The 25,245-nt window shown below is 35.3% G+C and overlaps 1 protein-coding gene across 1 annotated transcript in view; it reads left to right on the top strand.

Moving 5' to 3' along the window:
• Nucleotides 1–25,245, top strand: part of DPP6 (dipeptidyl peptidase like 6) — a 1,325,443-nt gene that overhangs the window by 91,264 nt on the left and 1,208,934 nt on the right. The gene's annotated exons all lie outside the window — the stretch shown is intronic.

Raw genomic sequence — 25,245 nt, 5'->3', positions numbered from 1 at the left:
GAACAAATTGGAACTATGACCAAAGGACAATAGCACTGTAGTATATTCTTTTACCCAGAAATACCACTATAGGTCTGTATCCCAAGGAGATAGAAGAAGAGGAAAAAGAAGCTATTTGTACAAAAACATTTATAGTTAGTCTTTTTGTGGTGTCAAAGAATTTTGAATCCAAAGGGATGCCCACCAGCTAGGAATGGTTCTACAAGTTCTGTTACATAATTGTGACATGGTACTTTTGTGCTATGTAAGATATGACAAGCAGGATAGCTTTAGAAAAAAAAAAAAACCTGGGAAGATTTAGATGAACTGATGCATGGTAAAGTGAGCAAAGCCAGGAGAATATTGTACATAGCAAGAGCAATATTGTAATGATGATTGACTGTGAAAGACTTTGCTACTCTCATCAAGACAATAATCCAAGTCAGTTACAAAGGTAGTAAAATTTTACGAAGATAGTAAAATGGTATCCACTTTTGGAGAAAGAGTTGATGAACTCAGAATCCAGATTGAAAGGGATTTTTTTTTTAATTTTCATTTTTCTTCTGTGTTTTTGCATGTTTTCTTTTGCATCATGGATAATACTGAAATTCTTTTTTCATGAATACACATATATAATCAATGCATTGCTTGCCTCCTTAAAGGGTGAAGGAAAGGCAGGAGATAGAGATAATGTGGAACTCAAAATTTTTAAAAATGACTGTTAAAATTTTAAAAAGTGTTTATCTAGATAAAATATATTAGAAAAGAAGTACTTTCAACACTGTGTCTATAGTAGGTTTGTGTAGAATGTAAGAATGTTTTAGACTTTTTACAAGGAATTAAATCCAACAAATTCAATAGAAGGCAAAAATTGGTAATAAATTTGAAGGTTAATTTTTAATTCTGAAATAACAGACTTTTACTTTCCAGAAATATTTCCCAAACCACTCTACTTTCCTTAGATAATGCCAAAGGTGCCAAAGATAGCAAAAAAGCAAATTTTACTTCACACCACCTTGTAAATTTAAAAGAATATTTCTCTCTATTACACTTCAAAAGTATTGATACCTTAAGTCAAACAGATGGCACAAGAGTGATTTCACATCTCTCAATAATCAATTACATAAATATGTCACAGATAAATGGAACATATAACATTGCAAATCCCAAACCAGTAAAAACCCTAATTGGGAGATAACACTTTTCTTTAGACCTCCATACAAATGTCATGTGTAAAGAATCTTATAAAAATTCCTTTGTTGTGTGTTTAATGTGAAATGAGAGAGGAATAGATCATGAAATTGTTTTTTAAAAAGTATGAAACATAATGATGTTAACATTTCAAAGGGAATAATTTTTTTATCTAATTATTTTGGGTTTAGTACAGTAAATTGAATTTTTCAAAGTATTTATATTTAGGAAAAAATCAGTCATTAACTATAGAATGGAAATGGCTTCTAAGAATTGGTTTTTCTATTCATAGTGTGATGTAGTAAAAAGAACTATTGGTTTTTAGTCAGAGAACCTAGGTTGAAATTGTAGCTCTCTTATCTTCTAATTCTGTGGCCTTGGGAAAATCGTTTGATTTTTCTGCATCTCAGTTTTATTTTATTTTATTTTTGTGCCTGACTGGGTTCTATAAACTTGGGGGATCAAGTGAATAACTTATAAGATTACTTCATGTTCTAAATCTAAAATCTTTTTTCATCTATGATTAGGTGACTTCTAATTTTCCATCCAAGTTTAAATCCAACCATGTAATAGCTTCATTTTAGAAATGTGAAAAGTGAGACAGAAAAGGTGAAGTAATTTTTCTCAGGTCACAAAGTTCATGGCAGAAGCAGAAATAGCACTTGAATAACCTAATTGATAGGTCACTTCTTTCCACCATATCATGAATTCTTTCTGTTTCTTTTATTTATCTTTTTGCCCATCTATCTAATTACCTTCCTACAAGTTCATCTACTTTTCTACCTATCTTTTTCACTTCACAATCATTTATAAGTAATTTAATTTTACTATATAAATAACATGACGTTCCTTGTGATTATAGAAACCAGCATATTTCCTGACAGCCTGACCCGAGTCAGAGAGCAAGGATATTTGAAGATCTCTTCTGCTTTTTTTGTGGTGTGATGGCTGATGAACCCAAGATTAATTGCAAACCTAAAAATTTCACATGCTTAGTAAAAGCTTATGAACTTGCCTGAATTTGTTTTTAGAGAAACCTCTAAATTCAAGGCAAATGTGCAACATAGCATAGAATTTATTACCCTTTAGTAAGTAATTTTTTTACATTTTGTTGTAATTTGTTTCATTTTTAATTCTAGGTATTTTATTTTATACATTTAAAAATATTATTCTGAAGACAGATTCATAGACTTCACAGACTACCAAACACATCCTTGACTCAAAAGAGGTTAAAAATCTGTGGCATAGGAGAGCAAAAAAATGTTCACAAACTCATCTCATGTAGGGTCATGCCAGAGTTCTCCAACTTTTACCAGTGAATTATTTTTAGTCAACCAATTATGATAAAAATTGGTATTTTTTAAATCATAGGAAATTTCCAGACACAAATCCACAATTTATACTGATTATGACACAATTATCTCTTCTCACAAATCATGTATTTGTAGGAACCTTACTTTTTTTTTAGGTTGGAGTGTTTCCTCTTTAAGGAGAAAAGCAGGTTACTCCTGTTATTTATTTGGACCAAGGGACTAGGAACATATAATGTGGTTTCTGTGAAATTGGTTATTACAAAGTTAACAGAGTTCATCTCTGTGCAGTGACTTTCTCACATAACCTTGATACCCTTGTGAATATAAATAGAGACAGAAACAGTATTTGATTTTATTAAAGTACATAATTTTTATTGTAATTATGTTGTGGCATTTTCTCTTCTATGATTGTTTTATTGTATTACAGTACTGAATCTTAATTTTTTGACTATCTTGAGGTAAGCCTGGCTTAGAACAGAGGTCATGACTCTTCCTCCTTTTCCCTGCCTTATTTTTTTTTATTAACATGTCTTGAACTGTGTCAAATAATACTTGGAAGAGGGAACATCCTTGCTTTACCTTTGCATCTACTGGAAAAGTTTCTAGTGTTTCCTTATTTCAAATAATGCTAATAAAAGTATATAATAAAAACCCCAATAAATGTAATAATATGATCTATGTCTTGATATCTTCATTAGGTGACAATTTGTCTTTGACTAAGTTTCAAAATCAATTTTAGTCAGTTAATCAAATGAGTAAACTAGCTTTTTTTTAACCATTCCTAGATGAACTTTCAATGAGGGTAGTAAACTAGCTATGGAAAAATAAAAACAGCTAATCACATTTGGAAGGAGGAAAGTGCTTTAAAAATTTGGGTGAAATCAGATGACAAAATGTGTTATGATTGATTGAAAAAAAATAGGGTCCACATCTATGTGATGTGTTCCAGCAGAACCATTTCAGCAGATACTATGAATGTCATGATTCAATAGTACTTTGGGAAAATGAAACTCTTGCAACTATACAAGAAGGCAACAAGGGAATGAAGGAAGAATGAGCTCAGAGCTAGTATCATGACTACCTACCCCTTATTCTTATCCCTCACCCTTAAGACAAATAGACTCACCAGAAATAATACTGTATTGAACTGGGAACTGAAAAAATATAAAGCAGACATGCTAGAGAGAAGTATATCCTTAGGACTTTATAAGCATTATTACCCAACAGGGAGCTAAGCTACATAGATACCAGGAGAATTTCATGAAGATTACACAAAGGGAGAATAGGGCTTCCAACCAAACTGTGTTGTGACTTAACTACCTAACCACATGTACTTTCTAAGCTTGAGTCTAGTTTCCCCTGGACTCTATAGGTACTGTATGCCCCAGACTTTTGAGGAAATGCTTTTGTACCAACTGTTCTTACCATACTAGTTTAGTAAATGCTTACTTCTAAAAAGCTAATTAACTCTGGGTGGCTCATTGATATAACTTGGATAATAAGAGGAGTTCACAATGCTCTACTCTCCGTTGTAAGGACATGTGAGCAATAGTAGTAGAAATTACACCCTCATGACCTTTCGGAAAAACCCATAGAACCATGTGGGGGGAAGTAGCTGACTACCAAGACTTCTACCATTGTAATTCTTTGAATCATCATCATTATCATAAAATATTTAATTTTTTGATACTCCAGGAGCTATACAGAATAATATCATAAAAAGTTATTCCATTATTCATAGATTGAATAGTCAATTTCATGTATACATATTTCTACTTTGAAAACTCTGAGTTTTGGACTATTTTAGGTTGCAGTTCACTGATATTTCACATCACAAAAAAATCTAGGGTATTTCCCAATGAAAGGAAGTACACTACTGTTTCAGAATCAATAAATGGAAATGTTAAATGTTCTTAAAAAGTCAATTCACATTCTCTAGGTGGTCAGTGTAGCTGAAGTGAAGTAGCTCATTTAAAGGACACAGACCTTTTATAACATTATTCAAGATCATTCATAGAAAAAAAGAAATTTTGCTAATCCCTTGCTGAATGCTGATTTATCACCTCAACTTTAGTTATCAGGATAAACTTAGGTTGCTCCATCATTTGATGTGTGCTGAATCTAGATTTCATTTAAATATCCAAATATAAATTAAAAGATATCGTTATATGACCTGCCAGGTGCCTGTCTTTGTAAACAATATGGTGGCTAGAGCAAAATTGGTTTGCCATAATTACCCAGAACTAAATTGGTTTTTTCCATATTTAGTCATGTCTTTTCACATCTCACTTACATGTCTCACACAGATGCATAAATCTTAAAGAAACTGGAGTCAGCTAAAAAGAAGTAGTCTAAGCATTTGCTGTGCATACAAGATGTTCACGAATGTAGACTGAGGAAAATTCAGTAGTGGGTAGTAATAACCAATAAGCTACTCTGATTTTACATACTGCAAAAAGAAAGTATGCTTAGCAATCACTTCTCATGGTGTTTTATCTGTCTAAGCTAGAAATTTATTTTGCTAACAAAATATGCTTATGCAGTGTTACTGTGCTGTGGTAAGGTTTTTAACTCTTTATAATCTATTAAGTTTTACTAATTTAAGAAAAAAGTGTGTCTATTTTTATTTTAGCTTTCCCTTAAAGAAACACTCCTAAACCATTAGAACAAGGGAGAAATATTACATGTATAGGGAGTTTGTATTACTCTGCAGGTGGAAAAGGCCATTGTATTTATATTCAAGTTTGCAACTATGGCATTGATGTATAACCATGTGTAGCCAAGATTACAATTCACATTTAGCATCATAGGCTCTAACAGTCAGTAAGAACCTTATCTAATCCAACCTGTCACTATATGGATCTTTTCTACAGTATTCCTAACAAATGGCCATGAAGCCTCTGCTTGAATGTTTCCACTGATTAAGGAGATCACTACTTTTTGAGGATTTTTTTCATTTTCAGATAACTCTAAGTAGTTAATAGGGGTAACTCTTCTGAGAGAGGAGAGAAGGATGAGAGTATGTGTGAAGACACTGAAAAGTTTAAAAGTACAGAGGTAGGGAATTGAGGACGTTGAGGGTATCTTCGCAGAAAACTTAAAGGTAATGTCATCTGCTCACACCAGTGTGTGAGGAGTAGGATGGTATTAGAACCATGAGTAGCAAAGTAAAATCTTTGGCCAAGCTTATCAAGTAAAATTATTGAAATCCTAATGAAAGCAATTCTATCTGCTGCTTGATTCTAGTCTTTAAAATTAGGTTCTTTCAGATATTACCTTTCCAAAAAGTTTATCTTGAATGTTGAATAGTGTTTTCTTGTCTCTGTGAGAACTGACTGTATACTATTCTCCTTAATACCTACAAACAACCTGGAGCTAAGAAATACTAAATTACTCTTGAAAATAAAAAAAATCCTCATAATATTTACAGAGAAACAATGGTGTTTGCTCTACACAAAACTGTGCTGTCAAGCAGCACAGTTTCTTCTACATGGAATTTTAATTTGTTTAAGTCACATAAAATGCTTTCATTTATACAGTGTGATTCCTTTCTGTCATAATATTATGTGATAGACATTTAAAAGTAGGCCTCGTGTGATGCTTTTGTATTTAAGGGCCATATTCATTATCCAGGCTGTTTTAAAATATCAGTGATACACTTTTACATTTTAAAAAATCATGATTTATTAGCATATTTTTCCCCAATATAATTCTTACTGCTTTAGTATACAGTAAAACCTCTGTAATTTGGGCAATTTTTTTACTTCACATTTTGTCTCAGTCTTTAATGACTATCCTATGATATAAGTGCTATTATCATGCACAGGGTACAAATTATGATACTGACACTGAGAGAAGTTAAGTGACTTGCCTGAGGTAACATAGCTGTCACACAAATGTTAAAGGCAGGATTTGAACTCTTGTCTTCTGACTCCACATTCAGTATCCTATTCACTAAATCACCTAGTTGTCCATGGCATAGAAGCATATCAGAAGAAAGGTGAACTTGATATAATTTATGAAAAGGAATTTTTAAAATCACATAAAAATGATTTTGCAGAGAATGTCTAAGTTATTGAGAGAAATATTTTTATGAACCCTTAGAGCATACTTAAGAAGTACACACATTAATCAAAATACATCTAGGAAAACAAGAGAAGTGGTTGACTAGGAAAAATATATCAGATATCTCTGATATAATTTTGATACCTAAAATAAAATCAAAACCATTCCCCAATAGTTAAAAAAAATCAAACTATCCTTTTCCCCCAAGATGGTACAGAAGGCAAAGAAGGAAGTCATTGCCCCCCTCTCCAAGATAGCCGCAAAAGAAGAAGATCTGAACATCCCCCACCTTCTGGTGACCCAAGACATTAAGACTTCAAAGGTAGCCCAAATGCCCTTAGACAAGTGCCCCTCAGAGAAACAAGTTTGATCACTAGGTCATCATTAAGTTTCCCTTGACTGCTGAGTCTTCTATGAAGAAGATGGACAACACCCTAGTCTTCATCATGGACATCAAGGCCAGTAAGCGTCAGATCAAGAAGGTGGTAAAGAAGCTGTGTGAAATTGATGTGGCCAAGGTCCACACACTGATTCTGCCCGAGGGAGAGAAACAGACCTATATTGGATTTGCTCCATGCTATGATGCTTCAGATATTGCCAACAAAGCAGCAATCATCTAACCTGTGTCTGGCGATCCCACTCCACCTACAATAAAAAGTTTTCCAGGAAAAAAAATTCAAACTATTAACAATATAAATGTATCCTCTAAATCACTAATAATAAGACAAATGCACATAAGAATTGACATGATGTTTTATTTCATAGCCAAAAGATTATCAAAGATGAGACAACTTGGGAATAGTCAATACAGGATGGTTTATGAGCTCACTATGACAGGCACAGCAATCTGGGACTGTGAACTGATGCATTGGTTGTGGAAAGCAAATAGGAATTATGCAAAAAAATGACTAAAATGTTCATACTCTTTGATCCATGTGTTCTGATACTAAGCATATACATCAAGGAAGTCATTGCTCAAAAAAAGCTTTCATATACCTCAGAATATTTATAGCATTACTTTTTATGGAATTAAAGAACTGGAACCAAACTAATTATGCTTCATTTGGAGAATGCCTAAACAAATTGTGTTATAGAAATCTAAAATAGCATCACAGTGCTGTAAGAAACAACAAAGATGAATCCAGTTAATCAAGGAAAGAATTTTATGAGCTGATGCAAAGTTAAAGTAAGCAGAGCCAGAGTATTACAACCGATGACTATAGCAGTATAAATGGAAACAACTGCATTCAGAAAACAGTTCAAAATAATTACTGTGAACCATATTTCCCTAAATTAGAAAATTAGAAAACATCTCCCCCAACTCCTTTGCAAAGTTGGGTTCCATGTGTGTGGAACATTGCATATAATGTTAGGCTTTTTTCATACATTGACTGGTTTTGCTGCATTTCCCCTCTTTTCTTCCTCTTAAAAATTCTGTTATAAGGAACAGCCTTATGGAATTGGAGAGTAGAAGTATAGAGGGGAAGATGGATAACGTAACAAACGAATTATCATACTGATGTACTAATCAGTGCTCATTACCTATTCGTTAAAATTGGTTTCTCAAGTAATTATTGCTAACATTTTGTTGATTTACTTTGAAAAAATAAGCTATATTTCTTAGTTAACATCCTATTGTATTTTTTTCAATCTCAGATGACTTTTTATTCATTCAACAAATTAGTAACTACAATGCATAGAGCACCATGCTAGGCACTAGAAAAAATACAATTAAGTAGGACAGAATCATAACTCTAATGAAGATTATCAATTTTCTCAATTAGTGAATTATTACTGTTTCTAATTAGACATTTTTATTATCTATATGTAAGAAGGTAACTTTGGCATGCTTAAAAATCACATAAAAGAAATCACTGGTACAGGGCCCTGTTTTTCCCCATTAGTACTAAGAAAATGATCACAGGAAAACAGTCACTATTTTGAAGCAGCTGGTTGACAGGGCACTGTTCCCAGAATGTACAGATAATCAGAAGATAATGTATAAATTCAAGTACATTTCTCTTGGTGCCGTAAAACATGCACCTGGTACTTCTAAGCATCGTTTGTTTCTGTGGGGAGTTACTATCTAAAACATATTTTCATTTTGCCTTGTGAGGGACTAAATCTCCAAATCCCATTCACAATAAATTCTTATACAGCTGCTTCACAGTCTCTCTTCTTTCTTCTAATTTAAACAGATAGGTAATGATGATGACCTTTATATTTTTCTTTCCATATGTATTGAATTTGAGAAGAGAGAGGTGGCTTGATATGACAGTTAATGGTGATCCTGCATAATTATCGTTATCTGATACAATTAAGGTGACAGGTTGTTGTGTGACCATTTATTGTTGTATGTGATGATGCAATTGGAAGATATTTATATTCTGATAACTGCTTTATCATGCAAAATCCATAACAATGTATATGCAAACTGTGGGTAAACTTCAGGTATTTTTATATCCCTATACTAGTTGTTAAAGTGAGAATCTCATATTAAAATATGAAGCTGATCTTGCATAATTTCAGAACCTCAGAGTCAGAAGGCACCACATTGTTAAAGAAAGACTGTTGTATACAACATGGTCAGCCAGCTTCTGTTGTAATCCCTTCAGGGAAGGAGGACCTCCTGATGCAGTCAGTTCCACTTTTGGATTGCTCTAATTGTTACGGAGATTTTTTCCCCCTTCTATTAAATGTAAGTCTCCTTCTCTGAAGCGTCTATTGTCTTCTCCCTGTCTTGCTCTTCTAACTGAGGAAACAGAAGTCTAATCTCTTTTTCCAGGCATGCAAAAACTCAGAATGGTCTGAGTCTGATGAGGAAAGCTTGGGACAGCAGCAATAACAAAAGAATTGTTCAACTAAAAAAAACTATATTGGAAAAAAGAGGAAGATCAAAGAATGGAGAGCCCCGCTGATCAGGGTGGGCAGGATGAATGTGATCCTGCTCACTTTTTATTTAGCCTTTGGCTTTTGTGCCTTTTGGAATGACCTTTGAAAAATCTTCAGGTACTTTTTGAACAAAATGACTGTTAGGGAATTGGTATCCAAGATAGATATCTAGTAAGACAGGACCTACCTGTGCTTAATACATTTGTTTCCCCAGATCCATATTATATTTCCTGGATATTGAAAGAATGAGAATACGAGATTACTAATCTTTGAAAGATCTTGAAGAATGAGCAAAATATCTTTGGAATCTAGAGGGTTGATTTCATGATTTTTCGGGAAAAAAGAAGAGAATATAATCTGTTTTTCACTGTTTGTCTTTGTTTTCTTTTTTTTAAAATTCTGAACTTTTTTACAGGAACCACAAAGATGAGTATTTTATATACAGAGCACAATAGAAAAAGAATATTGAGCATGTCGCCATAAATCATCTTATACAGCTTACTTCTCCCTCCATGTATCTAATAAATTCAGTATGGAATTTGTGAAGCTTTCTTTTTTCTTCATGTTGGTTATTACTTCAATAATTCCCCTTTCTAAACTGTCATGGTGTTTTTTTTTATTTTGGCAAATCTTTAATTATCACCTATTTTTCCTATCCCAAAATCCCTCCCCGCACATACATATAAATTGAAGGAAAGTTTTAAAAAAAAAGACAAACTCTAGTACCAAACCTGTGTTGTCAAGAAAAAAATCCCGTATTGGCAGTGTCTGAAAGTGTATGTCAGGTTCTTTACCTTGAGTTCATCTTATTGTGAGGAGATGGTGGTGTAGGCACTATTCTAACCCTAGCACCCTTTAAGTTCAGTTTCAGTGTTGGGACAAAAGGAGGCACTCATGAGTCATTGAATAAAGAAGCTTTCTTTTGTTTAAACATGGCAAAGATAGATAGATATCTATCTTTGCCATATATATATATATATATATATATATATATATATATATATATGGGGAGGGAGAGAGACAGAGACAGAGAAAGACAGAAAGAGACAGAGACAGAGAGACAGAGAGAGAGACAGAGAATATGCAGTGTCACTTAGCTCCTTTGTCAACAGCCACTTTGGACTTCATCTGGAATTGAGTCTGCTCAGCATTTGGTAACTAGAACAGTCTCAGGCAAACACCAGATCTGAGAAGCACTAACTACTTGAGCTAGGACCTTTTATGCTCACAGGCAGGAAGCTGTATCAGAGAAGCATAATCTAATCAGCATTGCATAGGGGGAGGAAATCAGAGAACTTCGGGATGCTGACTCAAGAAAATGTTTGTCCTTTCATAGGTAGGTTTTGTCACCAGTTCTCTGGAATTATGGGTGATCATTACATTAATTTAAATTCTTAAGCTGTGTCTTTACAGTATGATATTATTGTATTAATTTTTCTCAAGTTTCTGCTCATTTTGCTATTCACCAGTTCTAATAAATCTTCCAAGTTTCTCTAAAAACATCCCTTTCCTCATTTCTGAGGGTATAATAGCATTACATGACATTCATACACCAAAATTTTTTTCGGCCATTCCTGAATTTATTTGGATTTTCTTAGTTCATTGTTCCTTGCCATTATAAAAAGAACTATCATAAATATTTTTGGTATGTGTTAATCCTTTGCTCTTTCTTTAATCTTTTTATAGTATAGGCCCAGTAGTGACATTATTGTGTCAGAGGGCATACACAGTTTAGTGCAGTTTAATTTTGGGGTATAGTTTCAAATTGTTTAGCAGAATGGCTTGACCAATGCACAGCACTACCAAGAATATATTGGTGTGCCTGTTCTCCCATCATTGTGTTTTTGGTTGTTTCTGCCAATATGATGGCCATAAGAGAAAATCTGGCTTTTTAAAATTTGAATTTCTCTAATTGTTAGTGATTTGGAATACTTTTTTTATATACTTATTGATAGTTTGGATTTATTCCTTTGAAAACTGAATACCTATCTTTTGATAATTTACTGAGGAATGTTTCTTAGAGAAATGACCTTAGAGATCATCTGATTTAACCTCCTCACTTTAGGGATGAGGAAACTGAGGACAGTGTTTAAGTGACTTGCCCAGAATCACATAGGTATTAAGTGGCAGAATTACGACTTGAAATCTTGTGGCTCCAAACCCGTCATTCTTTTTTACTACATCAATCCTGATATGTCAGGCAAGATAGTAAATGCGATCTATGCTTCATTGATAGGAATAATGTACAGAACTAAAGAGTTTATCAATAATTTGTTCTAGTCAGGTCATATCTGGAACATCACATACAATTTTTGTTGACACATTTTAGGAAAGACATTGAAACGTCTTAGAGACAGCCAGGACATTGAAGATCCTCAAGTCCATGTCCAGGGTCACCTAGACACAAAGTGTCTGAGACCTGATTTGAACTGACAAAGGATTCTTCCTGACCTCAGACTTAGCATTCTATTCATTACATCACCTAGCTGCCCTTGTAATGGAGTACTATTGTGCTATGAGAAATGAAAAACATGCTAAGACCTATATGAACTGATGCAAAGTGAAGTGAGAACTGGATGATCATTGTACACAGTAACAGCAATGTTTTGTGGATAGACAAATACGAAAGACTTGGCCACACTGCTCAATACAGTGACCCAAGATAATTCCAGAGGATTCATGAAAAAATGCTATCCAGCTCCAGGAGAGAGAGAACAGATGAAATCTGAGTGCAAATTGAAGTACATTTTTCATCCTTCCTTCCTTCCTTTCCACTTTGATTTGTGATGTTGCTAAGATGGAAATATATTTTACATGAATTCAGGTGTATAATTGATATCATATAGTTTGCCTTCTTAGTGGGAGGGGGAGGAGTGGAATGTGGGAAGAGAATCCAGAACTCAAAATTTAAAAAGAAAAGAGTATTATAAATAAATGAATAATAAATAAATAAAAACATGGTTAGGTAGCTTCAGAAAGTAGTAGGTCACCCGTCACCTGCACTCTTCAAGTAGAGACTCACTGATCACTTGTAATATTGTGGTTGGTGTTGCCATTACAGGACAAATTGGACTAGATGTAATCTGAGGTCTTCTCAAACTCTCAAATTCTATGATTCTAGGAAAAAAAGGGTAGAATTTGAAACACTTGAACATTAAGACCTGGTGAGATCTATTGCACAAGTCTTATCACTATCAGATTTTTTAAATAAAATTTTATTTTATTTTAAGTTCTCCCCCTCCAATCCTACCCCTGCCCCCAGCTAAGAAAGCAAGAAAAACAAAGCCCCTGTTACAAAACATATGCAGTCAAACAATAAATTCCCAAAGTGATTATGTCCAAAAAAAAATATCTCGATTAGTGCTTCAACTCCTTCATCTTTCTGTCAGGAAATGAATAGCAAGCTTCATGTTGAATTCCCTGGAATCATGGTTGGTCAATATATTGATCTGAGTTTCTAAGTCTCAAAGTTGTTTATTGTTACATCATTGCTGTTATTGTATAAAATGTTCTCCTGTCTCTCAGGAACGTATTGATTGCTACTATGGTTATATCCCCTGTATCTTTCTTCCTTTTCAAACTTTCCTCATATATCTATTACTTATCACTTTTCTCCTAGCCATCCTACCCCTCAGAAACTAATATGTTATCCATATATATAGATATGGATATGCATATCTATATACATACAAATATAATACATATATGCACATATACCTTTATCTGTATATATGTGTATTTGTATGGGAAAAATATATAGAATATAGAGAAGGAAGAAAAATTACCCAGGTTTCCTTATGTGTTTTAATTATGTGAGAGACTAATCTTTAAAGCATTATTTGAAATATGCAGAAAAGTAGCAGGTGCTAGATAATTGCATATTTATTATCCTTCTTCATATCAGACATGGAAATTGTGGTCTCTCCAGCTATTTTACTGCTTGTTAAATGTTCCTAATCAGTTACCATAGATAATTCTTCTCTTTTAATCACATTTAGAAAATTAGAGAACCTCATTCTAATTAATTTGCTATCTTAGAAGAGAAGGCAGGCATTATATAAATTTTAGGTAGTGAAATTATTATTAGGAACAACAATGATTATCACATATTATGAATATATTTATAATTCAAAGAAAGAAAATTTAGTCTTTTACAGTAACATTGGAAACTGCAATTAATGTGATTTGATGTCTTGAAACTGAAAACTTTGTCTGTTATTATACTTTCTGAGCAAGCAATATATTGACATTGGCCTGGTACTAAAAATGAAAGATAATCACTCATCATTATTTGTCTATGCACTGAGCATATCCAGTAACCTTATGTTTATTACCCTTACATTTAACCTATGAGAGCTGGCTATTTATTGATTTCATCAGAATCTATGCTTAAAATTAATAATATAATTTCATGTCCAGGTTATTCAACTTACTGATTTTTTGGAGGGATAGAGTGGTGAGAAATTGTGTTTTGATCTAACAAAAGATGTTTGTCCTGTTCCAGATTGAACATCATGAAGAATGTCAAAATTAAAGATTAGGAGGTAGAACTAATGAAGAGATGTTGAAGGATCTGAACTTTAATTGATTTAGAGAATAAAAAGAATGAGGAAGACTCTGATGATGAGTTTTAAGCTAAATTCATGAAAAACACAGGATAAACAAAGATTTCATATATAGATATTCCCATTTGACTTAAGGACATTATGGAACAGTAATGGCTAATGGAGGTGCAGCTAGATGGTCGGTGGATAGACAGCCAAGCCTGCAGTCAGGAAAATCTGAGTTCAAATCCAGCCTCAGACACTTACTAGATGTGGGACTCTGGGAAAGTCACATAACCTCTGTTTGCCTTAATTCACTGGAAAAGGAAATGGCAAGCACCAATAGTATTTTTGCCAAGAAAATGCCAAGAAAAGAGCTGGACATGACTGATCAACTGAACAACAGAAGGGAAGCCTTGCTCCCAAACTTTTGTTACCTTTGTGTCTTCCTCTTTATGACTCTCAACCAAAAAACCTTCAACCCTCTCTCCTATTCAAACTGGGGAGGCAAAGAAAAGTAATCATTTTTCCACATCCATATATAATAATGGATGATAGTCTTTAAGACATATCATTGATTTTTATTCTCTTTCTCTAAGCAATTTTATTTTTTTTTAAAGCATGCTTTGTTGAAATAACTCTTGGAGCAATATCTGTCAAAGTACTGGTGCTAGGCAACAGAATTTCAGGCAGTGAATGGAAGTTACAGAGAGAAGGGTTTAGAATTGATGGAAGAAAGAAAACACCTTTCTAAGTGAAGACAATTAAGTGCTGTAATACTTTGAACTTGAAGAAAGAAGACCTGTGATCACAACCCACATTCCACATTCAGTAGCTTTGTGATACTGGGCAAGACACAACTCTCTCAGCCTCAGTTTCTTTATCTGAAAAATGGAGATAATAATAGTGCCTATCTTCCAGGTTTGTTGTGAGAATAAAACTTAGATAACACGTTCAGCACTTGATAAACTTGAAATGTCATATAAATGCTATCCATATCATCATCATCATCGTCATCGTCATCATCTTTAGTGTTCAACTTTGGAATGTCTTGGGAGAAAGTAGTAGGTTCCCTTCACTGGAAATCTTCACATTAAAGCTCAATGAACATTTGTTAATGCTATTATATAAGAGCTTTTTGGCCAAAATTGAAATAAATAAATACGAAATATAAGAACAAAAACTTTAAAAAAAAGAAAAATAATGGCATTAGAAGTATCTAAGCTCATATTCATTTGTGCCTCTTTATAGCTTTTTTCTTCTTGGTTCATTTTAAACACAGACAAATGGAAAGATAAAAGCTTACAGCAAATTCACTAGGGATAGAAAGAACCCCCTCTATTCTCAGAGAAGACCATTCATTCACTGACTGAATGAGAACGTGTTAGGCCTCAGGCCCTGGGTCATGTGCTTGAGACAATGGGACTTATCTGAAGTTACTCAAGTTTCAGGTATGTCTGTCATTCATGTCTCCTGACTCTTAAGTTCACTGATATTTGTTTTTATCATAAGATCATTGGATGATGGATTTAGAGCTTGAAGGGACCTCAGAGACAAATCCAGGGGTGGAGAACCTGCAGCCATGAAGCCCCATATGGTCTTCTAGGTCCTCAGGTACAGCATTTTGACTGAGTCGAAGTTTTACAGAATAAATCCTTTTATGTGAAGTTTGGATTCAGTCAAAGGGCCACACTCAAGGACCTAGAGGGCCACATGTGGCATCAAGGCTGCAGGTTCTCTGCCTCTGATAGTCCAAATCCCTTTTTATATAAATGAAGAATCTGAGGTCTGGGAAGATTGAATGACTTCATAATGATCATAGAAATGGTGTCCCAGGCAGTATTTGAACCTAGATTCCAGAGCAAGTACTCATTCTGTTTCATCTAATCTAACATAATATGCCAAAGTCTGTAGTAGTGCTATGACTCATACAAGTTGTCATCATAATTATTGATGGGTTTTTGCCTTATAACTGTCTGAGAGGGGATAATCATTTATTAAGCTCTTACCGTGGAGACATCCCTTTATTTTCCAATTTTAAAGGTAGGAATACAGAAAATCTCACATTAGAAACAGTTAATGGCCTTATTTACTAAAAGCCTCTCATTTTAGAGAGAAAGAAACTGAGGCTAGGAAAAGGGAAGAGACTAAATCAGTGTTACAAGATCAGTAAGGCAAAGTTAGCTTATATTAGACTGAACTACTCAGGAGTCAAGGGAAGGGCTGATCATGAATTATAGGTGGCTATTCTTTTGGCCTTAGGATGGGGCCCAGCTGAGAGTCTAGGAGAGTAGAAGGCTGATGATCTTTGGTTTGGGAGGTGTCCAGTCATCTGACTGGGACTAATGTAGGCCCCTGTCCCCTGAATCTGTCTGGGACTCAAGTCAGGCAGCAGATGAGCACTGGAGCAGGTAGAACTCCCTTCAGTTTCTGTACTGAATCCTGCCTCCAAGGACTATTAGTATTGCATGCTCTAATCCTGGACTGGCCCAGGGAACCTTCTTTGCAGGGGCCTGCATCCAGAAAGATACTCCCAACTGCAAGTGAGAGTCCAACTTCTCCTCAGAATTTTGTATTATCTGGCATAATCTATATCCTTCTGAGCTGAGAAGTGTTCATTCTCTGTGCCCCAGATCTTTCTCTGCACATAATACGATATATAACTGGGAATTGTCAACATTGCCAGGCTAAGAAATCTCCTGAGCAGGATAGTTTAAAAAGATGGTGGAATTTCAGGTCTTTTACTTTGTGATCTTTGAGCTTGAGAGGGAAGATTTTTAGTCTTGGATCTTTGGCTAGCAATAGTGCTTCGCTCACAAAGCAGGAAGCTTTCACTCAGGAGACCTAGGTTGGTGAGTAGTGCAAGGTGATATTGAGAGAAAAGGAATTAGTTTACCATATATGCCCAATATGGAAAGTATCCTTTTCTGCTTTCCAACTGCTACCATTCAGATAGGCAACATAGTCTGAACTTGTCTACACTGTGTCATTGCTTTCTTTCCAAATTCTGGCTGCAAACAGCAGCAACCTCCCTGAGTGTCACATTGACATAGATACTCAAGAAATCCATGTATTCCACAATGACCACACCAAGGGATATGACCTAACATCAAATCCTCTAAACGTTACCACTTAAAGGCACCTCCATGTACTCATCTCAATTCCATTTATTGTCATCATAACAACCCTTCTCACCACTGTGTTCTTGCATGTTAATCTAGATAGACTGATCTTTATACATTGTTTGAAAGAATTTTGAATTTGGAATCACAGTAACTGGGTTTGAATCCTGCCTCTACCATGTACTACTTGTTTGGCATTGGGCAAATTCTTTCACCTTATTGGACCTCAGTTTTTGTGCTTGTAAAATGAAGGTGTTTCATGATTCCAAGAACTCTGTCATTTGACACCTTTAAACAGTCTCCTGAAGTACTTGCACTATGTATATTTACTCATATTGATATTCCAAAGTGTCCATGAGTCCAAGCACCCAGTGGGAGCCTCTACCAAACTACATACATCACCTGTGCTCCTTTCTACATCTCAAACCCTGTGTTACTTCATTCTCCATAATATATTCACACAAGGAGCTACTTAAGTTTGCTCTAGATCAAAGGGAGACATGTAAGGAATATTTACAGTCCTCACAACCTAAATTGCCTGACCCAGATTACAAGCAAAGGAAGAGACTTAAGGAATTAGGGGAGATAGTCTATGCAGCTATAAATATTACAACATGAAAAACTAGACATTTCACAAAATTACATAATATCACAGACAAAAATGATTTGTTAGAACTTGCTTTTGCTTGGCACTTCTTTGGAACCTGAGCAAAATGGATGAAGTATAATTCTGTTGCAAAACTAACTACATATGCTTACATTGCGATCAGAAGAGCACCTGATCATGATTGAGGAAAATGGAGTTCTAACCCCGTCATGCTGCATGAACTTGGGCAATTTTTTTAATCTTTCTGCACCTTATTTTCTTCGTTGGTGGAATGAATAAATTGAATATTTCTCAACTAATTTGAACATAAAATACTATAGTGATTTACTTGAATTGATAGGACTCATTAGTGTTAGTCTGGTATAGAATACCTCAGAATAAATCCAGTTGTAATAGATATAAAAAGTACTTGTTAAGCATCAACATTGTCCAGAGCACTATGCTAGGTGCTGAGGGATACAAAGGTTAAACAAAGAACAACCCTTGCCCTCAGGAAGCTGTATGTATATATGTGTGTTTAATATATATATATACATATATACATATGTATATATATATATGCATATATATGTAAACAGGTAATCATATACAAAATAATTTGAGAAGCAAGAAAATACTGTGAACTAGGGAATTCAGGAAAAATTTTCTATTGAAGGTAGAACCAAGATACTATTGGAGTAATAGAAATGAAATGAAATCTATGTGATATCAAAAAAAGTTCAACAAATAATGAACTTTATGGTGCCCACATACCATCCTGTATAAAGTATGAAAGAAAGTATTGGCAACATAAACATTTTCTCAAAGATTGCCAGTTTACATAGCATAAAAATCAGGAAAATCATTTAGGGAAATGATTATAATGATCCTTTGTAGCTTAAAAATTTTGTGATTTCAAAATTTAGAAGAACACATAGAAAATATTTCAGTAATTTTCATTCAAAGCATAACTCTAGGCTAATTAGCAATGGGAATTCCTCAACTTTTAATGGAAATGCTACTTTATTTCCTTGGCAGCAGAGTATTTTTGAGGTATACACAGAATTCCACAGTATGTTAGACTAAACATCAAATAACAATAATGATTGTAATATTAATATAATAGGGATACACTGAGGTTAAATAACAAAGAAAAAACACCATTTAAGAGCCTAGTTTTTCATCCTGTAGAGATCATAGACCATGAATCACATTATGTATATATATATGTATATGTATACATATATATAAAATGTATGTGTATATATGCATATGCACATACATACATATATACACATACATATACACACATATTTATATTTGCCCAAGCTTAAAGTATAAAGTATTTTCCCGACAATCATTGGGCATTTAGCCCAGTTAGTATTTTGACTAAGCCAAATGGAGACTTGATATTATCATCTTCTGAATCTGAGATTTACAGAAGTATTGCAATATTCCAGAGTGTCTCCTAATGTCTTTAAAGGGGAGAAAAGTACCTGAAAACAGAGGCAGTGTTGACATATTTTAATGTTTTAAATTGCATAGAGAAATTTCACTTTTCTCTGAATAGCTGGTACAGTTCAAGGGAATATCTGGACAATATCTCCTTTGTTTGTCTTCTGTGGAGAAAATGATCTTCACTCTGTCTAGAGCTGCTAGGGTTATAGGCATTTACTCAGTCAACAAATAGTAATTAAGCATTTATATTGTTCAAGGTGAAGCAGAGTTGTATGTATTTGGGGGGGAGGGCAAGCAGAGGTAAAGTGCCCCAACCAGTTAAGAAATAGAAATGCTTTTGTGACATATTTAGTTCTTGGCTCAACTCCTATCCTACTCATGTAAGATATGAAGTGGATTGATTACTCCATTAGCATTAAGAATTCCCACATAAGGAAATTCCCTCATGTGGGAATGGAGGTCTGCACTTTGCCATTTCCCAGTGCCTCATAGCCAGTATGTGTCATAGGTATGACATGAATCCGTCTTCCTGGTTTCAAGGTTGCTTTCTCTTTCTTACGTCCTGGTGCCTTTCTCCTTTATTCATATCCCCACTAGATATGTGTTAATTCAGAAGGACGCATATAACTCATAGTCTAGGAATCATGCATTCTTCCTCTACTTGGATTTTCTTGTATACATTACGAGATAAATTTCTTTTGAGTACCCTTGGACCTTAGAGAAAACAACCTTATCTGAACAATGTTATCAGTAAACGTGCATGCTGGTGAGCGTTAACATCTAAAAGGCATCTCTCTAACATTTGAATTTTATTCAAGATTTCATGCATACCAATAGGAAATGAATACATTTGACAAGTATATGTCTTCTTGTTTTATTTTTCTGTTGTTAATAATGATCAAAGGAACACTGAAAATGTCTCATTGCATTTTTCCTTTCATCATTTTAAGATATTTATGGGAGATAGCCTTTTTTAAGGGGAGGGGAGAAAACTTTTAGGGCCCTTTATTCTACTGAGAAAACATTTATTTGTAATCAACAAGTAAAATTTCAGGAGCTTGAATCCTCTACACCTCTCAGTCAATTAAAGTGTTGTCTTGGAGAATCATATATGTTTTTACTTGTTCCCTTCTCACTTTTGCATTAACAATGCCCTTGCTATGGCTATAAAACCTTCTTCAAAGCCTTCATGAACTTGAAGTTAGTTCAGTAGTTGCAGCTGGTGTCCTGTTATCATGGACCTCACTATCAATCCTGATGTATTTAGCTGCAAATCCTTTGTGTTTTGTTTCCATTTAGCTTTGTGCTAAATATCAATAGAATTGTGATTAATTTTTTCAGTTGAGCAGTGGATAGAGCAACAGTCTGGAGTTAGGAAGACTTCAGTGCCAGTATGGTCTCACACACTTACTAGCTGTATCCACCCTGACCTAGGTACATTCTCTCTCTCCTTCAGTTTCCTCATCTATAAAATGGGGATACAGTACCTACCTCTTAGGGCTGTTGTGAAGATCACCTGAGTTTATATTTGTAAAGTGCATAATTGAATATCTGGCACATAGAAGGCATTGAATAAATATTGGCTATTATTACTACTACTCCAGTTGTTTTTAAACTTGTCAGTCATTGGATAAAAAGCTCACATTTAGTGTTCCAGTAGTTAAACTAGTGTTAGTAGATTATCTTAAAAAACAACTCCATAATCAAACTCCTTTTCTACACATCCTTCAATGTCATAGACAGCTCAGGACAGGAGGCTCTTCTGTATTTTGCTTGTTTCAAGAGTCATTATGGTCACACAATTCATTTAACAACACACATTCTGGGGATCAACTACTGAAGAGTTGGCATAATCTATCACTGAACTTGTACTTGACACCTTTTCAGTTCTATAAGAATCTATCAAGTTTTTCACCTTGACAAAAGCTTTGAGATCCCAGGAACATCCCAGTAACACCATCATCATAGGACCAATATTCTACTTTTGTGGAAATATTTTGAAGCTTAAACTAGAGCATTACATAAAAGGACTCTAAAAGAATATGAAGTATTTTACAAATTTTGAGTATTAATTAATGGCATTATTGAGTTTGCTGCATTATTTATGTGCTAGGGGTTTGACTAACATCCTGGGATGTGTGGTTTAGAGGGACAAACATTTCTTTTCAGCTTTGAGAATTATTCGTTACTATGAAAGTGTTTGGGCTGTAAGGCAGACTTGAATGAAAATCAAGGATCAAAGGTGTAAGGGGCCCAGAGGGTCCCAGGGGGTGCAAGTCAGAGGCAAAGCCTGTTCCCGTGGGAACGGTGCTGATGCACACCCTGGAAGAAGCTCTGTGTGACCCTGGAACCTGATGTTCCTGCAGATACCAATGTCCTGTACAGTAAAGTTACAAGTGAGCCTGGGAACCCAGGAACTAGCTGCAGAAACAAGATAAGCTTCCTTCCTTACTGCGGGTGTAAGGATGTGAAATAGTCATGAGATGGTGAAGTAATGGGATGAGCTCAGCATGTATGTGATTGGTGGATCAGCCTTTATAAACCCTAACCCTCAGCTGCATAAAGTTGAGTTGTTGCCTGGATCATCTTGTCTCCAGTCTCCTTCCTTTAGGGCCCACAGAGTAGAGGCCTGTGGGTCAGGGCGATCCAGGGGGCTCAGGCCCTGACCCCGAGCACAAAGGGGCATACAAGAGCTGTTAAGAGAGAGAGAAGTGTGCACCTCAGGAGCTGAGCAGCAAAAGCAATGGAAATCAGCTCCCCCCACTCCCAGTCCTACTCTGGATTTCACAATAGTATCTGGAAAGAAGTGTTGGCACCTAGACACCAGGCAAAAGGAAAAAGCAAAAGAGCTGAGTGGTGGCAGGGAAGGGAAGGATGAAGTGGGGCCATTGGCCCCTATAGGCATGTTGGTGCAGAAGAGGTAGATTAAAGCTGTCTGTTGGATCTATCTCTTCAAGAAATGAATGCAATTCCAAGAAAAGGCTTTGCTTTTCTCCAAACTTCTCCTCCTTTTGACTTTGTGGCAACAGACATTGTAATGTACTCTAATATCTTCTTTACTTGACCTGGAGCATAATAGACTTTGCTCCTGTCTCTTGTTTTAATACTGTGAATATTTGTTACAAATGTTTCATCGTAAACAACAAATTGTTGGATTCTACTTTCTAAGCCATTGAGTCACTCTCCTCTGTTTTATGGATGTGCTTGTCTCGTTCAAATTTAGTTATGTTCATTAATTGTCTACTACCCTCTGTCCCTATTCTCTCATATATTTTCTTTTCTTTGTTTCCCATCCCCTCTTTTTAAGATGGCAAAAGAGAGGTGTGTTCCGCACATGTATTCTAAGGTGATACATTCTGCTACTGCCCACTGCCTTTATTCTCTTTTTACCCAAATTTATTCATTGATTTATTTTCAATTTTCAACAATCACTTCCATAAGTTCCAAATTTTCTCCCCCTTTATTCCCCTCTTTCCCCAAGACACCATGCAGTCTTATATGGGCTCTATACATTCATTCTTATTAAAAACATTTTCACATTAGTCGTGTTCCATAGAAAAATTAAAATGAATGGGAAAAACACCATGACAAAAACAAAATGAAAGAGAAAACAGTCTGCTTCATTTTGTGTTCCAAAGCTGTAGTTCTTTGGATGTGGGTGGCATTTTGCATCATGGGTCATTTGGAAATGTTTTAGGTCCTTGCATTGCTGTGAAGGACTAAGTCTATCAAAAGCAGTCTTCATACACTGTAGCTATTACTGTATATATTCTCCTGGTTCTACTCACTTCACTCAGCATCAGTTAATATCAGTTCAGGCTTTTCTGAAGTCTGCCTGTTCGTCATTTCTTATAGCACGATGGTATTCCAATACAATAATATACCACAAATTGTTTAGCCATTCCCCAGTTGATGGATCTCCCCTCAATTTCCAGTTCTTGGCCACCACAAAAACAGCTGATATAAATATTTTTGTATGTGTGGGTCTTTTTCTCATTTTTATGATCTCTTTATGATATAGCCCTAGAAGCAATATTGCTGGGTCAAAGGGTATGCACATTTTTATAGCCCTTTGGGCATAGTTCCAAATTGCTCTGCAGAATGATTGGATCAGGCACAGCTCTAGCAACAATGAAGTAGTGTTCCAGCTCTCCCACATCTTCTCCAACATTTATCATTTTCCTGTTTTGCCATGTTAGCCAATCTGATAAGTGTGACATGTTACCTCAGAAGTGTTTTGATTTGCATCTCTTTAATCAATAGTGATTTAGAACACTTTTTCATATGACTATATTTTAATTTATTCCTCTGAAAATTGTCTGTTCATATCATTTGACCATTTATCCATTGGAGAGTGACTTGTATTATTGTAAATTTGACTCAGTTCTCTATATATTTTAGAAATGAGGCCTTTATCACAGACACTAGTTGTAAAACTTCTTTCCCAGTTTTCTGCTTTCCTCCTAATCTTTGATGCATTGACTTTGTTTGTGCAAAAAATTTCAATTTAATATAATCAAGGTTATTCATATTACATTTCATAATGTTATCCATCCCTTGTTTGGTCATAAATTCTTCCATTCTCCACAAATCTGACAAATAAACTATTCCTTGTTCCCCTAAATTGTTTAAAGTATTAGCCTTTACATCTAGATCATGTACCCATTTGGACTTTATTCTGATATACAGTGTCAGATGTTAGTCTAGGCCCAGTTTCCACCACACTATTTTCCAGTTTTCCTAGCAGTTTTAATCAAACAGTGAACCTAGACCTGGTCACATGGCACTGGGAGGAACAGGACCAGAACAGACCTCCAGGGCAGAATCCCCAGCAGGGAGGGTCTCAGATCCCTCAACCCCCAAGTGCCAAAGAAAGCTTCAAAGGTCAATGAGAGGGCTTTCCCAACTGGACAAGAGGGGAGCTAGGTTCCCCCAAGCACTGGCCTCAGGAGGCAGTGGTGGTAGCAGATGCAGCATGCATCTGTGAAGCACTTGGCCTAAAACCCCTGGGGGAATTGAGCAGCTGATCTGCATCTCAGCCCTGTGCATGATCCTAGGGTGAGGAGGAATACTAGGAACCTCCTCTTGATAAAGGATTCAGAAGTCAAGTAACTGGCTGGGAAAATGCCCAAAAAAGGGAAAAAAATAAGATAATAGAAGGTTACTGTCTTGGTGAGCAGGTGTTTCCTTCCATTCTTTCAGATGAGGAAGAACAATGCAGAATGTCAGAGGAAGTCAAGGCTTCTGCATCTAGTACCTCCAAAATGAATATGCAATGGGCTTAGGTCATGGAAGAGCTTGAAAAGCAAGCCAGCAGCTTGTTAAAGGAGAAACAAAAAAATGCTGAAGAAAATAACACGTTTAAAAATAGGCTAACTCAATTGGAAAAAGAAGTCCAAAAAGCCAGTGAGGAGAAGGAGGCTTTAAAAAGCAGAATCAGTCAAATGGAAAATGAGGTTCAAAAGCTCACTGAAGAAAATAGTTCTTTCAAAATGAGAGTGGAACTGAGGGAAACTAATGACTATATGATAGACCAATAAATTACAAAACAAAACCAAAAGAATAAAAAAATAGAAGATAATGTGAAATATCTCATTGGAAAAACAACTGACCTGGAAAATAGATCCAGGAGAGACAACTTAAAAATTATGGGACTACCTGAAAGCCATGATCAAAAAAAGAGACTAGACATTATCTTTCATGAAATTATCAAGGAAAACTGCCCTGATATTCTAGAACCAGAGGGCAAAATAAATATTGAAAGAATCCACTGATCGCCTCCTGAAAGAGACCCAAAGAGAGAAACTCTTAGGAATATTGTGGGCAAATTTCAGAGTTCCCAGGTCAAGGAGAAAATATTGCAATCAGCTAGAAAGAAATAATTCAAGTATTGTGGAAATACAATCAGGATAACACAGGATCTGACAGCTTCTACATTTAGGGATTGAAGGGCTTGGAATATGATATTCCAGAAGTCAAAGGAACTAGGATTAAAACCAAGACTCACCTACCCAGAAAAACTGAGCATAACACTTCAGGGGAAAAAATTGTCATTCAATGATATAGAGGACTTTCAAGCATTCTTAATGAAAAGA

This window comes from Notamacropus eugenii, chromosome 3 (genome assembly GCF_028372415.1).
Source record: "Notamacropus eugenii isolate mMacEug1 chromosome 3, mMacEug1.pri_v2, whole genome shotgun sequence".
NCBI lineage: Eukaryota > Metazoa > Chordata > Mammalia > Diprotodontia > Macropodidae > Notamacropus > Notamacropus eugenii.
The sequence above is the reverse complement of the archived record's forward strand: the minus strand, read 5'-3'. Positions and strand labels throughout refer to the sequence as shown.